General features: G+C 39.8%; 1 long non-coding RNA gene and 1 pseudogene across 3 annotated transcripts in view; one reads left to right on the top strand and one right to left on the bottom strand.

Annotated features, from left to right (window-relative positions):
- Nucleotides 1-14,841, bottom strand: part of LOC139358932 (uncharacterized) — a 48,993-nt gene that overhangs the window by 33,703 nt on the left and 449 nt on the right. The gene's annotated exons all lie outside the window — the stretch shown is intronic.
- On the top strand, nt 6,882-8,339 carry LOC139358789 (NADH-ubiquinone oxidoreductase chain 4-like; annotated as a pseudogene).

Raw genomic sequence — 14,841 nt, 5'->3', positions numbered from 1 at the left:
TTGGCCTCACAGAAGGCGAATCAGAACTAGTCTCGGGCTTTAACATTGAATATGCCGCAGGTCCATTCGCTCTGTTCTTTATGGCTGAATACATAAATATTATTATAATAAATGCTCTAACACAACCACAATCTTCCTAGGCACATTGTACTCTATTCACTTCCCAGAACTATTTACGACATGCTTTGCCACCAAAACACTTTTCCTAACCTCTTTATTTTTATGAATCCGAACAGCATACCCCCGATTCCATTATGATCAACTCATACACTTACTATGAAAAAACTTTCTCCTACTCACACTAGCCCTTCTCATATGACATATCTCAACACCTATTGCAATCTCCAACATCCCCCCTCAGACCTAGAAATATGTCTGACAAAAGAGTTACTTTGATAGAGTAAATGACAGAAGCCCTAATCCACTTATTTCTAGGATTATAGGTATCGAACCTACCCCTGAGAACCCAAATTTCTCCGTGCTACCCACCAGACTCCATCCTAAAGTAAGGTCAGCTAAATAAGCTATCGGGCCCACACCCCAAAAATGTTGGTTATACCCTTCCCGTACTAATTAATCCACTAGCCCAACTTATTATTTACTCCACCATAATCACAGGTACTCTCATTACGTCACTAAGCTCACACTGATTCCTCACCTGAGCAGGCTTAGAAATAAATATACTAGCCTTCACCCCAATCCTAATCAAAAAGACAAGCCCCCGTTCTACAGAAGCTGCTACTAAATATTTCCTAATACAAGCCACCGCATCTATAATTCTCATAATAGCAGTCATCTCCAACAACCTGCTCTCTGGATGCTGGACCATAACAAGCAACATCAACCAACTTTCTTCTTTAATTATAACAACAGCCCTGGTCATAAAACTAGGGATAGCTCCTTTCCACTTCTGAGTCCCAGAAGTCACTCAAGGGACATCCTTAATTTCCAGCCTACTCCTCCTCACATGACAAAAACTAGCCCCCATCTCAATTATATATCAAATATACCCTTCAACTAATGCAAGCATTCTCCTAACCCTCTCAACTCTATCTATTATAGTCGGTAGTTGAGGGGGCCTTAACCAAACAGAACTATGCAAAATTATAGCACACTCTTCAATTACTCACATGGGCTGAATAATAATAACACTAAGTTACAACCCAAATGTCACAATCTATTACCTAGCTATATACATTATTGTAACAACCACTGCATTCCTAGCTCTCAACCTAAGCTCAAGCACCACAACTCTCATACTATCACGCACTTGAAACAAACTAACCTGATTAATACCATTAATATCATCTGCTCTCCTATGTATAGGAGGCTTACCCCTACTAACCAGCTTCCTGCCCAAATGAATTACCATCCAAGAACTCACAAAAAACAATAACTTCACCATTCCCACCATTATAATTATCATAACCCTACTCAACCTATACTTTTACATACGCCTAATCTACACCACTTCCATAACACTACTTCCTACATCCAACAATACAAAAATAAAGTGACAATTTGAAAGCACAAAACCCACACTTCTCATTCCCTCACTCATTATCCTCACCACCCTCTTCTTACCAATTTCCCCACTAACCTTAGCCATCTTCTAGAAATTTAGGTTAAGTAAGACCAAGGGCCTTCAAAGCCCTTAGTAAGTCAAACCATGCTTAATTTCTAAGCAGATTCTGCTCTGCATCAACTGAATGCAAATCAATTACTTTAATTAAGCTAAGCCCTTACTAGATTAATGGGACTCAAACCCACCAAATTTTAGTTAACAGCTAAATACCCTAACCAACTGGCTTTAATCTACTTCTCCCGCCGCAGGGGAAAAAAGGTGGGAGAAGCCCCAGCAGAAATTAGCTGCTCCTTTGAATTTGCAATTCAACATGAAAATCACCTCGGGGCTGGTAAAAAGAGGACTTAATCTCTGTCTTTAGGTTTACAGCCTAATGCTTACTCAGCCATTTTACCCCCCTCCCCTTCCTTTTTCCCACATATGCTCGTCTACCGTTATTCTCAACAAACCATAAAGATATTGGAACTCTTTACCTACTGTTCGGCACATGAGCTGGAATCACAGGCACAGCTCTAAGCCTTCTTATTCGAGATGAATTAGGTCAACCAGGCAACCTACTAGGCAAGGATCGTATCTATAATGTTATTGTTACAGTCCATGCATTTGTCATAATCTTCTTTATAGTCATACCCATCATAATTGGAGGCTTCGGAAATTGATTAGTACTTCTAATGATTGGTGCCCCTGACATAGCATTCCCTCGCCTAAATAATATAAGTTTCTGACTTCTTCCTCTCCTTTCTACTATTACTGGCATCTGCCATAGTGGAAGCCAGTGCTGGAACAGGCTGAACAGTTTATCCTCCTTTAGCAGGAAATTTCTCCCACCCAGGAGCTTCTGTAGATCTAACTATCTTCTCACTTCACCTAGCAGGCATCTCCTCCATTCTAGGAGCTATCAATTTCATTACCACTATCATTAATATAAAACCCCCTGCAATATCTCAATATCAATCCCCCTTATTTATTTGATCAGTATTAATCACAGTCATCCTTCTACTCCTCTCCCTACTAGTACTAGCTGCCAGCATTACTATACTACTAACAGACCGAAATCTAAACACCACCTTCTTTGATCCTGCTGGAGGAGGGGATCCTATCTTATATCAACACCTATTCTGATTCTTCAGCCATCCCGAAGTCTATATCTTCATGCTGCCTGGGTTTGGGATAATTTCCCATATTGTAACACATTACTCTGGAAAAAAAGAACCATTTGGCTATAGGTATAGTTTGAGCTATAATATCAATTGGGTTTTTAGGCTTTATTGTATGAGCCCATCATATGTTTACAGTGGGTATAGACGTAGACACACGAGCCTACTTTACTTCCGCCACTATAATTATTGCAATCCCCATTGGTGTTAAGGTCTTTAGCTGACTTGCCACGCTTCATGGAGAGAATATCAAATGATCCCCTGCAATACTTTGAGCCTTGGCCTTTATCTTTCTTTTTACTATGTGGGGCTTGACCAGTATCGTACTAGCAAACTCATCACTAGATATCGTACTACACGACACATAATATGTTGTAGCACACTTTCACTACGTCCTGTCAATAGGAGCTGTATTCGCTATCACAGGAGGTTTCATTCATTGATTTCCCTTATTTTCAGGCTACACTCTAGACCAAACTTATGCTAAAGCTCATTTCACCATTATATTTGTAGGTGTAAATTTAACTTTCTTCCCACAACATTTCCTTGGCTTATCCGGAATACCCCGATGCTATTCTGACTACCCCGATGCCTATACCACATGAAATATTATATCATCTATAGGCTCCTTCATCTCCCTAGTAGCAGTAGTAGTAATAATTTATATAACCTGAGAAGTCTTTGCCTCAAAGCGTAAAGTCTCATTAATTGAACAACCTTCCACCAACTTAGAATGACTACACGGTTGCCCTCCACCCTATCACACATTTGAAGAACCAGCCTACATTAAACTATGCGAAAAAGGAAGGAATCGAACCTCCTAAAACTGATTTCAAGCCAACCCTGCAAACTCTGCAACTTTTTCAATAAGATATTAGAAAAACTATTTCATAGCTTTGTCAAAGCTAAGTCATAGGTTAAACCCTATATATCTTATATGGCTCACCCAGTTCAACTAGGCCTACAAGATGCCACATCTCCTATCATAGAAAAATTAATACTTTTCATGACCACACTTTTATAATCGTATCCTTAATTAGCTTCCTAGTATTATACATCCTATCTTCAACCCTTACAACAAAACTAACCAACACCAAAATCACAGACGCTCAAGAAATAGAAACCATTTGAACTATCTTACCCGCAATCATTTTAATCCTAATTGCTCTTCCATTCCTATGCATCCTATACTTAACAGATGAGATCAACAACCCTTCTCTTACTATCAAATCAACTGGACACCAATAATACTGAACCTACGAATATACAGACTATGGGGGACTGATCTTTAACTCTTATATACTCCCCTCGCTGTTCTTAAACCCAGGAGGCCTTCAACTTCTAGAAGTTGACAATCAAGTAGTTCTTCCAATTGAAGTCCCTGTCCGTATGATAATCACATCTCAGGACGGTCTACACTCATGAACAACTTCTACCCTAGGCCTGAAAACAGATGCAGTTCCTGGACGCTTAAATCAAACTACATTCACCGCTATACGACCAGGCGTCTATTACGGACAATGCTCAGAAATCTGCGGCGCCAACCATAGCTTTATACCTATTGTTGCAGAATTAATTCCACTAAAAATTTTTGAAATAGTACCCGTATTTACCCTATAGACCCCCCCCCACACTTCTAACACACCTCACTCCACAACTCTCTACAAAATATTCTTACGGATACACTGTACAGCTACTCTAGCATTAACCTTTTAAGTTGAAGATCGAGAGAAACATTCCTCTCTACAGTGAAATGCCCCAACTAGATACATCCACATGACTTACTATTATCATAACTATACTCCCCACACTATTTCTTATTATACAATTAAAACTACTAAACACAAATTACTATTCACCCCCCTTACAAAAAACCCCCAGTACACAAACCTACAACAACCCTTGACAATTAAAATGAACAAAAATCTATTTACTCCATTTACCGCTCCAGCAATCCTAGACGAGCCTGCTGCAGTACCCATCATCCTACTCCCCACATTACTACTTCCAATCTCCAAGTGCCTTATTAATAACCGATTACTATTCAACAAAACCTAATCCAACTCACTCTAAAACAAATAATAACAACCCATAATACAAAAGGACAAACCTGATCCTTGATGCTGATGTCCTTAATTATTTTTATTACAATAACTAACCTTCTCGGACTTCTACCTCACTCATTTACACCCACCACCCAATTATCTATAAATCTAGCTGTAGCGATTCCTCTATGAGCAGGAACAGTAGTTATAGGTCTTCGCTTCAAAACTAAAAGCTCTCTAGCCCATTTTCTGCCACAAGGTACACCCACACTCCTTATTCCTATATTAGTAATCATTGAAACAATTAGCCTACTTATTCAACCAGTGGCCCTAGCTGTATGTTTAACCGCTAACATCACAGCTGGCCATTTACTAATGCACCTAATAGGAAGTGCTGCACTAGCATTATCAGCCATCAACCTCCCTGCTACCTCACTAATCTCCGTACTCCTAGTACTACTGACTATCCTAGAAATCGCAGTAGCCCTGATCCGAGCCTATGTTTTCACACTATTAGTTAGCCTTTATCTATGAGATAACACCTAATGACCCACCAATCTCATGCCTACCACATAGTTAAACCCAGCCCCTGACCACTAACAGGAGCTCTCTCAGCTCTCCTAATAACATCTGGCTTAATTATATGATTCCACTTTCATTCCACCACTCTATTAATATTAAGCCTATTAACCAATATGTTAACCCTATACTAAGGGTGACGTGACATCATCCGAGAAAGTACCTACCAAGGCCACCATACAACACCCGTCCAAAAAAGCCTTCCTTGTGGAATGGTCCTATTCATCATCTCAGAAATTCTCTTCTTCACTGGTTTCTTCTGAGCATTCTACCACTCAAGCCTCGCTCCTACCCCACACCTAGGAGGACACTGACCACCAACAGGAATTACTCCCCTAAATCCACTACAAGTACCTCTTTTAAACACCTCTGTACTACTTGCATCAGGGGTTACAATCACCTGAGCCCATCATAGTCTAATAGAGAATAGTCAAAAACAAATAATTCAAGCTCTACTCATTACGATCCTACTAGGCATTTACTTCACCCTACTACAAATCTCAGAGTACTTGGAAGCACCCTTTACTACTTCCGATGGTATCTATGGCTCAACATTCTTTGTTGCTACAGGCTTTCACGGACTTCACGTTATCACTGGATCTACATTCCTTATTACTTGCTTTATCCGTCAACTATTCTATCATTTCACATCAAACCACCATTTTGGCTTTGAAGCCGCTGCCTGACACTGACATTTTGTAGACGTTGTCTGATTATTCCTCTATGTTTCTATCTACTGATGAGAGTCCTATTCTTTTAATATAACTAGTACAGTTGACTTCCAATCAACTAGTTTCGATAATATTCGAAAAAGAGTAATTAACCTAGTATTGACCCTAATGACTAACACTCTTCTAACCCTACTACTAATCATCATCATATTCTGACTACCTCAACTGAATTCTTATGCACAAAAAAATCGATCCTTATGAATGCGGCTTTGACCCATTAAACCCTGCCCGTATTCCTTTCTCCATAAAATTTTTCTTAGTTGCCATTACTTTTCTACTATTTGACCTGGAAATTGTCCTGCTACTACCCCTACCATGAGCCCTTCAAACAACAGAGCTTCCAACTATGCTTAAATCATCAGTTATACTAATTATTATTCTAACTCTCAGTCTGACCTACGAATGAACTCAAAAAGGACTAGATAGAGCTGAATTGGTAAGTAGTTTAAACAAATGATTTCGACTCATTAGATTATGATAGTCATACTGATCAAATGCCTTTCATCTATATAAGCATCACACTAGCATTTATAATCTCACTCCTAGGCATGCTAAACTATCGTTCACACTTAATATCCTCCCTACTATGCCTAGAAGGAACAATGCTATCACTATTTGTTATAAGTGCTCTTACAGCTTCAAACATACATTCCTCCCTAGCTAATATTATACCCATTGCCCTACTAGTATTTGCTGCTTGCGAAGCAGCGATTGGCCTTGCCCTACTAATCTCAATCTCCAACACATACAGTATAGACTATATCCACAACCTAAATTTACTTCAATGTTCAAAATAGTTATCCCCACAATTATACTACTACCGACAACATGATTTTCCAAAAATAACATAATCTGAATTAACCTAACTGTGCATAGTCTAATCATCAGTACTATCCCTCTGTTATTTTTCAACCAAACCAGCAACAACCTCCTTAACTACTCAACCTATTTATCTTCCGACCCACTAACACCAACCCTCCTAATATTAACCGCCTGACTCTTACCTCTTATAATCCCAGCAAGCCAATACCACTTACACAATGAATCCCCTCCACAAAAAAAGTTTTACCTCTCTATAATGGTCTTCTTACAAATCTCTTTAATTTTAACATTTATAGCTACAGAACTAATCATATTTTATATTCGAATTGAGACCACTCTCATTCCTACCCTAATTATCATCACCCGATGAGGCAGCCAAGCAGAACGCCTTAACGCAGGCACATACCTCCTCTTCTATACACTAGCCGGCTCTCTCTCCCTACTTATTATGCTAATCTATGCTTATAATAATTTAGGCTCACTAAACATCACATTACTAACACTTGTAGCTCAAAAACTAACAACTACCTGATCCTATAGTCTTACCTGACTAGTACGCATAATAGCCTTCATAGTAAAAATACCCCTATACGGCTTACACTTATGACTTCCCAAAGCCCATGTTGAAGCTCCCATTGCTGGGTCAATAGTCCTCGCCGCAGTACTCCTGAAACTAGGTGGCTATAGCACAATACGACTCACCTCTATCCTTAGTCCCACAACAGAATACATAGCCTACCCCTTCCTCATACTATCTTTATGAGGCATAATCATAACAAGCTCAACCTGTCTTTGACAAACAGACCTAAAACCACTCATCCCATACTCCTCAGTAAGTCACATAGCCCTGGTAATTATAGCCTCCCTCATTCAAACCCCCTGAAGCTTTACTGGCGCAACTGTTCTTATAATCGCTCATGGGCTCACCTCATCCATACTATTTTGCCTAGCAAACTCAAACTATCAGCGAACCCATAGCCGTATCATACTACTTTCCCAAGGACTCCGAACGCTACTTCCACTAATAACCTTCTGATGATTTACAGCAAACCTTACCAATATTGCCCTACCCCCTAGTATTAACCTAGTAGGGGAACTCTTTGTAATAATAACCTCATTCTCCTGATCATATGTCACTATTACACTTACAGGACTTAAGATACTGATCACAGCCCTCTATTCCCTCCATATATTTACCACAACACAACGAGGAATACTCACATATCATATTACTAACATAAAACCTTCCTTTACACGAGAAAACATACTAATATTTATGCACCTCGCCCCTATTATCCTCCTGACCCTTAACCTCAGTATTATTCTAGGCTTTACCTCTTGTAAATATAGTTTAACCAAAACATTAGATTGTGAATCTAATCATAGAGGCCTACCACTTCTTATTTACCGAGAAAGCTAGCAAGGACTGCTAATCCATACCTCCGTTTTTAATAAATACGGCTTTCCCAACTTTTAAAGGATTACAGCTATCCATTGGTCTTAGGAACCAAAATATTGGTGCAACTCCAAGTAAAAGTAACAACTATGTATACCTCCATCACCATAATAACCCTAACCACTCTAATCCTACCGTTTACTATTACTTTTATTAAACCCAATAAAAAGCACTCATACCCACACTATGTAAAAACAACTATAATATATACTTTTATCATCAGCCTCCTTCCCACAGTCCTATACATTTTCCTGGATCAAGAAGCAATTATTTCAAACTGACACTGAATAACAATCCAAACATTAGAATTAACACTAAGCTTTAAATTAGACCACTTTTCTATGATATTCATCCCAATCGCATTGTTAATTACTTGGTCTATTACAGAATTCTCACTATGGTCTATAAGCTCAGACCCAATATTAATCAATTCTTTAAATATCTTCTTACGTTTCTCATCACTATACTAATTTTAATCATCGCCAATAACCTCTTCCAACCTTTCATTGGTTGGGAAGGCGTGGGAATTATATCATTCCTGCTAATCGGCTGATGGCACGCTGGAACAGAAGCCAACACAGCAGCCATTCAAGCAGTCTTATACAATCGCGTCGGCGATATTGGCTTTATCCTAAGCATAATATGATTTACCCTACATTATAACTCATGAGACTTTCAACAAATATTCGTTCTAAACAACAACCCAAGTCTTCTCCCACTGATAGGTCTTCTCCTGGCAGCAACAGGAAAATCAACTCAATTTGGACTTCACCCCTGACTACCCTCTGCCATAGAAGGCCCAACCCCAGTCTCAGCTTTACTCCACTCCAGCACAATAGTTGTCGCCGGGGTGTTCCTTCTCATCCGCTACCACCCTCTAATAGAAAATAATACATTAATCCAAAGCCTCACACTATGCCTAGGAGCCATCACCACCATATTTACAGCAGTCTGCGCCCTAACACAGAATGATATTTAAAAAATCATAGCCTTTTCCACCTCAAGTCAACTGGGCCTCATAATAGTTACTATTGGGATCAATCAACCATATCTAGCATTCCTACATATCTGTACTCATGCTTTCTTCAAAGCTATACTATTCATCTCCGGATCTATTCAGCTCCGGATCTATTATCCATAACCTAAACAACCAACAAGATATTCGAAAAATAGGAGGATTATTTAAAATAATACCCCTTACTTCAACCTCCTTAATCATCGGCAACCTAGCATTCACAGGTATACCTTTTGTCACAGGCTTCTACTCCAAAGACCTTATCATCAAAACTGCAAACATGTCATATACCAACGCCTGAGCCCTATCTATTACACTCATTGCCACATCCCTGACAAGAGCATACAGCACCTGAACTATCTTCATAAGCCTAACAGGACAACCTCGCTTCCCAACCTCAATCAACATTAACGAGAATAACCCCACCCTACTGAACCCAATCAAACGTCTCACAATCGGCAGTATGCTAGCAGGATTTCTCATCACCAGTAACATCTCTCCTACCTCACTCCCCCAATCAACAATGCGCCTCCACCTAAAACTCTCAGCCCTGTACCTAACCGCTTTGGGCTTCCTAGTAGCCCTAGACCTTACTCTGATAACCAACAAACTTAAAATAAATATACCATCACACGTATTTAAATTCTCTAATATACTAGGTTATTATCCCACTACAATCCACCGTATGACCTCCTACCAAAATCTACTTATAAGCCAAAACCTATCTTCCCTCTTACTGGACTCAATCTGACTAGAAAAATCTATGCCCAAAACAATTTCACATATCCACACTATTACCTTCACCATCACAACCACTCAGAAAGGTATAATCAAGTTTTACTCCCTCTCTTTTCTTATTCCCCTTATTCTAACTCTATTCCTAATAACATAATCTATTACCACGAGTAATCTCAATAATAATATACACACCAACAAATAACGTTCAACCAGTAATCACTACTAATCAACGCCCATAATCATATAAAGCACCTGCACCAATAGAATCTCCTCGAACTAACCCTGATCCCTCCCCCTCAAAAACTACCCAATTCCCTATATTATCAAAATTAACCATCACTACCAACCCATAAAAATCTAAAACTCATAAAACTAAACCCACCTCCATCGCCAACCCTATCAGAAAGCTTCCAAAAACCTCAAACCCTGACCCCCATGCTTCAGGGTATTCCTCAATAGCCATCGCCGTAGTACAACCAAAAACAACAATTATGCCTCCCAAATAAATTAAAAACATCATTAAAACCATATAAGTCCCCCCATAATTCAAAATAATTACACAATCCACCATACCACTAACAATCAATGCTAACCCTCCATAAATAGAAGGTTCAGAAGAAAATCCCATAAACCCCATGACTAATAAGACACTTAATAAAAATAAAATATATACCATTGTTCTCACATGGACTCCAACCATGACCAATGATATGAAAAACCATCGTAGTACTTCAACTACAAAAACACCCATGATCCCAACACGCAAATCTAACCCGATTTTAAAAATAATTAACTACACCTTTATTGATTTACCCACCCCATCCAACATTTCCATATCATGAAACTTCAGCTCACTTCTTGCAACCTGCCTAATTCTACAAATTATTACAGGCTTATTCCTAGCAACACACTATTCACCAGACACTTCCTTTGCCTTCTCCTCAGTCGCACACATCGTCCGAGACGTAACTACGGCTGAATCCTTCGCTATCTCCACGCTAACTGTGCCTCTATATTATTCATCTGTCTCTACATGTAGGTCGAGGCCTCTATTATGGCTCCTATCTGCTTATAGAAACCTGAAACATTGGCACTGCACTTCTACTCATAACCATAGCAACAGCCTTCATGGGCTACATACACCCATGAGGCCAAATATCATTCTGAGGTGCCACTGTAATTACAAACCTACTATCAGCAGTTCCATACATCGGAACCAACCTCGTCCAATGAGTTTGCGGTGGGTATTCCATTGAGAACCCAACTCTTACATGATTCTTCACCCTTCACTTTATCCTACCGTTTATTATCACAGCCTTTACAACCCTGCACCTATTATTCCTACACGAGACAGGATCAAATAACCCCTGCGGAATTTCCACCCACTCCGACAAAATTACTTTCCAACCCTACTACACAATCAAAGATATCTTAGGCCGAATCCTCCTCTTTATAGCCTTAATAACATTAGTACTATTCTCACCTGACCTTCTAAGCGACCCAGATAACTATATCCCAGCCAACCCCCTAAACACTCCTCTACACATTAAACCAGAGTGATATTTCCTATTCGCATATGCAATTTTACGATCTATTCCCAATAAATTAGGAGGGGTGTTGCCACTTCTCCTATCAATCCTTATCTTAGCAATCATACCCATTCTCCACAAATCTAAACAACAAAGTATAGCATTCTGCCCACTCAGCCAATCCCTATTTTGACTCCTAACCACAATTCTACTACCTCTCACCTGAATCGGAAGCCAACCAGTAAACCAGCCCTTTATGATTATCGGACAAGTAGCATCCGTAATATACTTTATCACAATTTCAGTCTTAATACCACTTGCCTCTCTAACCGAAAACAACTTACTCAAGTGAACCTGCCCTCGTAGTACAGATCAGTACACCAGTCTTGTAAACTGGAAATGCAAAATTTCCCCTAGGGCAACTCAGAAAGAAAGTACTTAACTTCACCACCAACACCCAAAACCGGCATTCTAATTTGAACTACTTTCTGTATTCTATGGTGGGCAAACTTTAAATGCAACTTAAGTATTAAATTATTTTCATACACTGTTACGTAAATCGTGCATTACTGCTAGCCAACATGAATATTATATAGTACTATATATGATTAACTGTACACAACACATATCATTACATATTTACTAACAACAGTCCCCAACATGCTTACAAGCAAGTATTCTCATAAATTAATCAACTGTAACACATTCTATTAAGCCTCAAAGTCCAAATGTCCCCACCCCGAATACCAACCAACCTAATTATTCACTTACCCTACACAGTACATCACATCATTTGCCGGACATAGCACATCCGATTAAATAAATCCTCGTCACTACAGATACCCCCCTCACTTAGGTGTCCTTTGGTCACCATCCTTCGTGAAATCAATATCCCGCACAAGAGTGCTACTCTCCTCTCTCCGGGCCCATAAACCGTGGGGGTAGCTATAATGAACTGTATCTGGCATCTGGTTCTTACCGCAGGGCCATACAATCAAGATCGCCCACACGTTCCCCTTAAATAAGACATCTCGATGGATCACGGGTCTATCACCCTATTAACCAGTCACGGGAGCTCTCCATGCATTTGGTATTTTTTATCTCTGGTCTGCACGCAACCCCATCGCAGAAAGCCGGTCCCACCACAGCGCCTGTCTTTGATTCCTAGTTCATGCCATTATCGATCGCACCTACGTTCAATATCCTAGCCCCACAGGATTCCTACAAGGTGTTATTTAATTCATGCTTGTAAGACATATTAATAACTGTTTTACAGCCCATTCCTAATTACACTACAAAAACACAAGAAACTTTTAACAACCCCCATCTCTGACTTCTCCCCTTAAAAACTCGCTTTTGCCAAACCCCAAAAACAAAAGCCTTCCATTCGCCCAGCCAGAGCTTACGTTCTCATCTTTTAGCTATGCACAACTTCAACTGCTATTCCCTCAACTAATATAAAATTACTTCACCTTACCACTCTTAACACCAATTTCCATCTTCTCCCTGCTTTCTCGTTCCCACGCTTTTACTCACTACTAAATCTGTATCCTTATACCACAACCCCAAAGACAAAACCTCACAACTATACTTTTTTCCTGTTTATGTAGCTTAATCCACCTAAAGCAAGACGCTGAAAATGTCTAGACGGACTTACATACCCTGTAAACAAATAGGTTTGGTCCTAGCCTTTGTATTAACTCTTCGCAAGATTACACATGCAAGCATCTCCGCCCCAGTGAGGACACCCTATAAATCACAACGATCATATGGAGTAAGTATCAAGGACGCACAATGCAGCTCAAAACACTTTGCTCAGCCACACCCCCACGGGAGACAGCAATGACAAACCTTTAGCAATCAATGAAAGTTTAACTAAGCTATGCTACAATTAGGGTTGGTTAACTTCGTGCCAGCCACCGCGGCCATACGATTAACCCAAGCTAATAGAGACCGGCGTAAAGGGTGTTTAAGATCTAATCGAATAAAGCTAAACTCCATCTACATTGTAAAACCTTAGCTGATGTAAAATAAACTACGAAAGTGGCTTTAAAATTTCTGAACACACAATAGCTAAGACTCAAACTGGGATTAGAGACCCCACTATGCTTAGCCCTAAACCTCAATAATTAAAGTAACAAAACTACTCGCCAGAAGACTACAAGCAACAGCTTGAAACTCAAAGGACTTGGCGGTGCTTCACATCCCTCTAGAGGAGCCTGTTCCATAATCGATAAACCCCGATCCACCTCACCATCTCTTGCTCAGCCTATATACCGCCATCTTCAGCAAACCCTGATAAGGCCCCAAAGTTAGCATAACCGTCCCCGCAAGAACGTTAGGTCAAGGTGTAGCCTATGAGATGGTAAAAAATGGGCTACATTTTCTACTGCAGAAAACCCCACGATAACTCTTATGAAACCTAAGAGTCCAAGGAGGATTTAGCAGTCAATTAAGAACAGAGTGCTTAATTGAACCAGGCCATAAAGCACGTACACTCCACCCGTCACTCTCCTCAAGTATATTTAAGGACTAACTTAACTAAACACCCCAATATTTATATAGAGGAGATAAGTCATAACACGGTAAGTGTACTGGAAGGTGCACTTGGATAAATCAAAGCATAGCTTAATATAAAGCATCTGGCTTACACCCGGAAGATCTCAATACCATTTGATTGCCTTGAGCTAACACTAGCTCCAAACCCAATCAAAACTAATACCAAACTAATTTACACTAAACCATTTACCAATCCAAAAGTATAGGTAATAGAAATTCTATCCTGGCGCTACAGATACAGTACCGTATGGGAAAGCGAAAAACATCAAACAAGCACAAAATAGCAAGAACTCACCCCTATACCTTCTGCATCATGAATTAACTAGAAACAATTTCGCAAAGAGAACTAAAGCTCAATTCCCCGAAACCAGACGAGCTACCCAAAAACAGCTGAAAGAGCGCACCCGTCTATGCAGCAAAATAGTGGGAAGATTTATGGGTAGAGGTGACAAGCCTACCGAGCCTGGTGATAGCTGGTTACCCAAGACAGAATCTTAGTTCAACCTTAAGTTTACATACAGAACTACTCAATCCCCCTGTAAACTTAATTGCTAGTCTAAAGAGGGACAGCTCTTCAGACATCAGGAAAAAACCTTGTATACAGAGTAAAAAACCTATTCTCCAT

This window comes from Macaca nemestrina, chromosome 15 (genome assembly GCF_043159975.1).
Source record: "Macaca nemestrina isolate mMacNem1 chromosome 15, mMacNem.hap1, whole genome shotgun sequence".
NCBI classification, from domain to species: domain Eukaryota; kingdom Metazoa; phylum Chordata; class Mammalia; order Primates; family Cercopithecidae; genus Macaca; species Macaca nemestrina.
The sequence above is the reverse complement of the archived record's forward strand: the minus strand, read 5'-3'. Positions and strand labels throughout refer to the sequence as shown.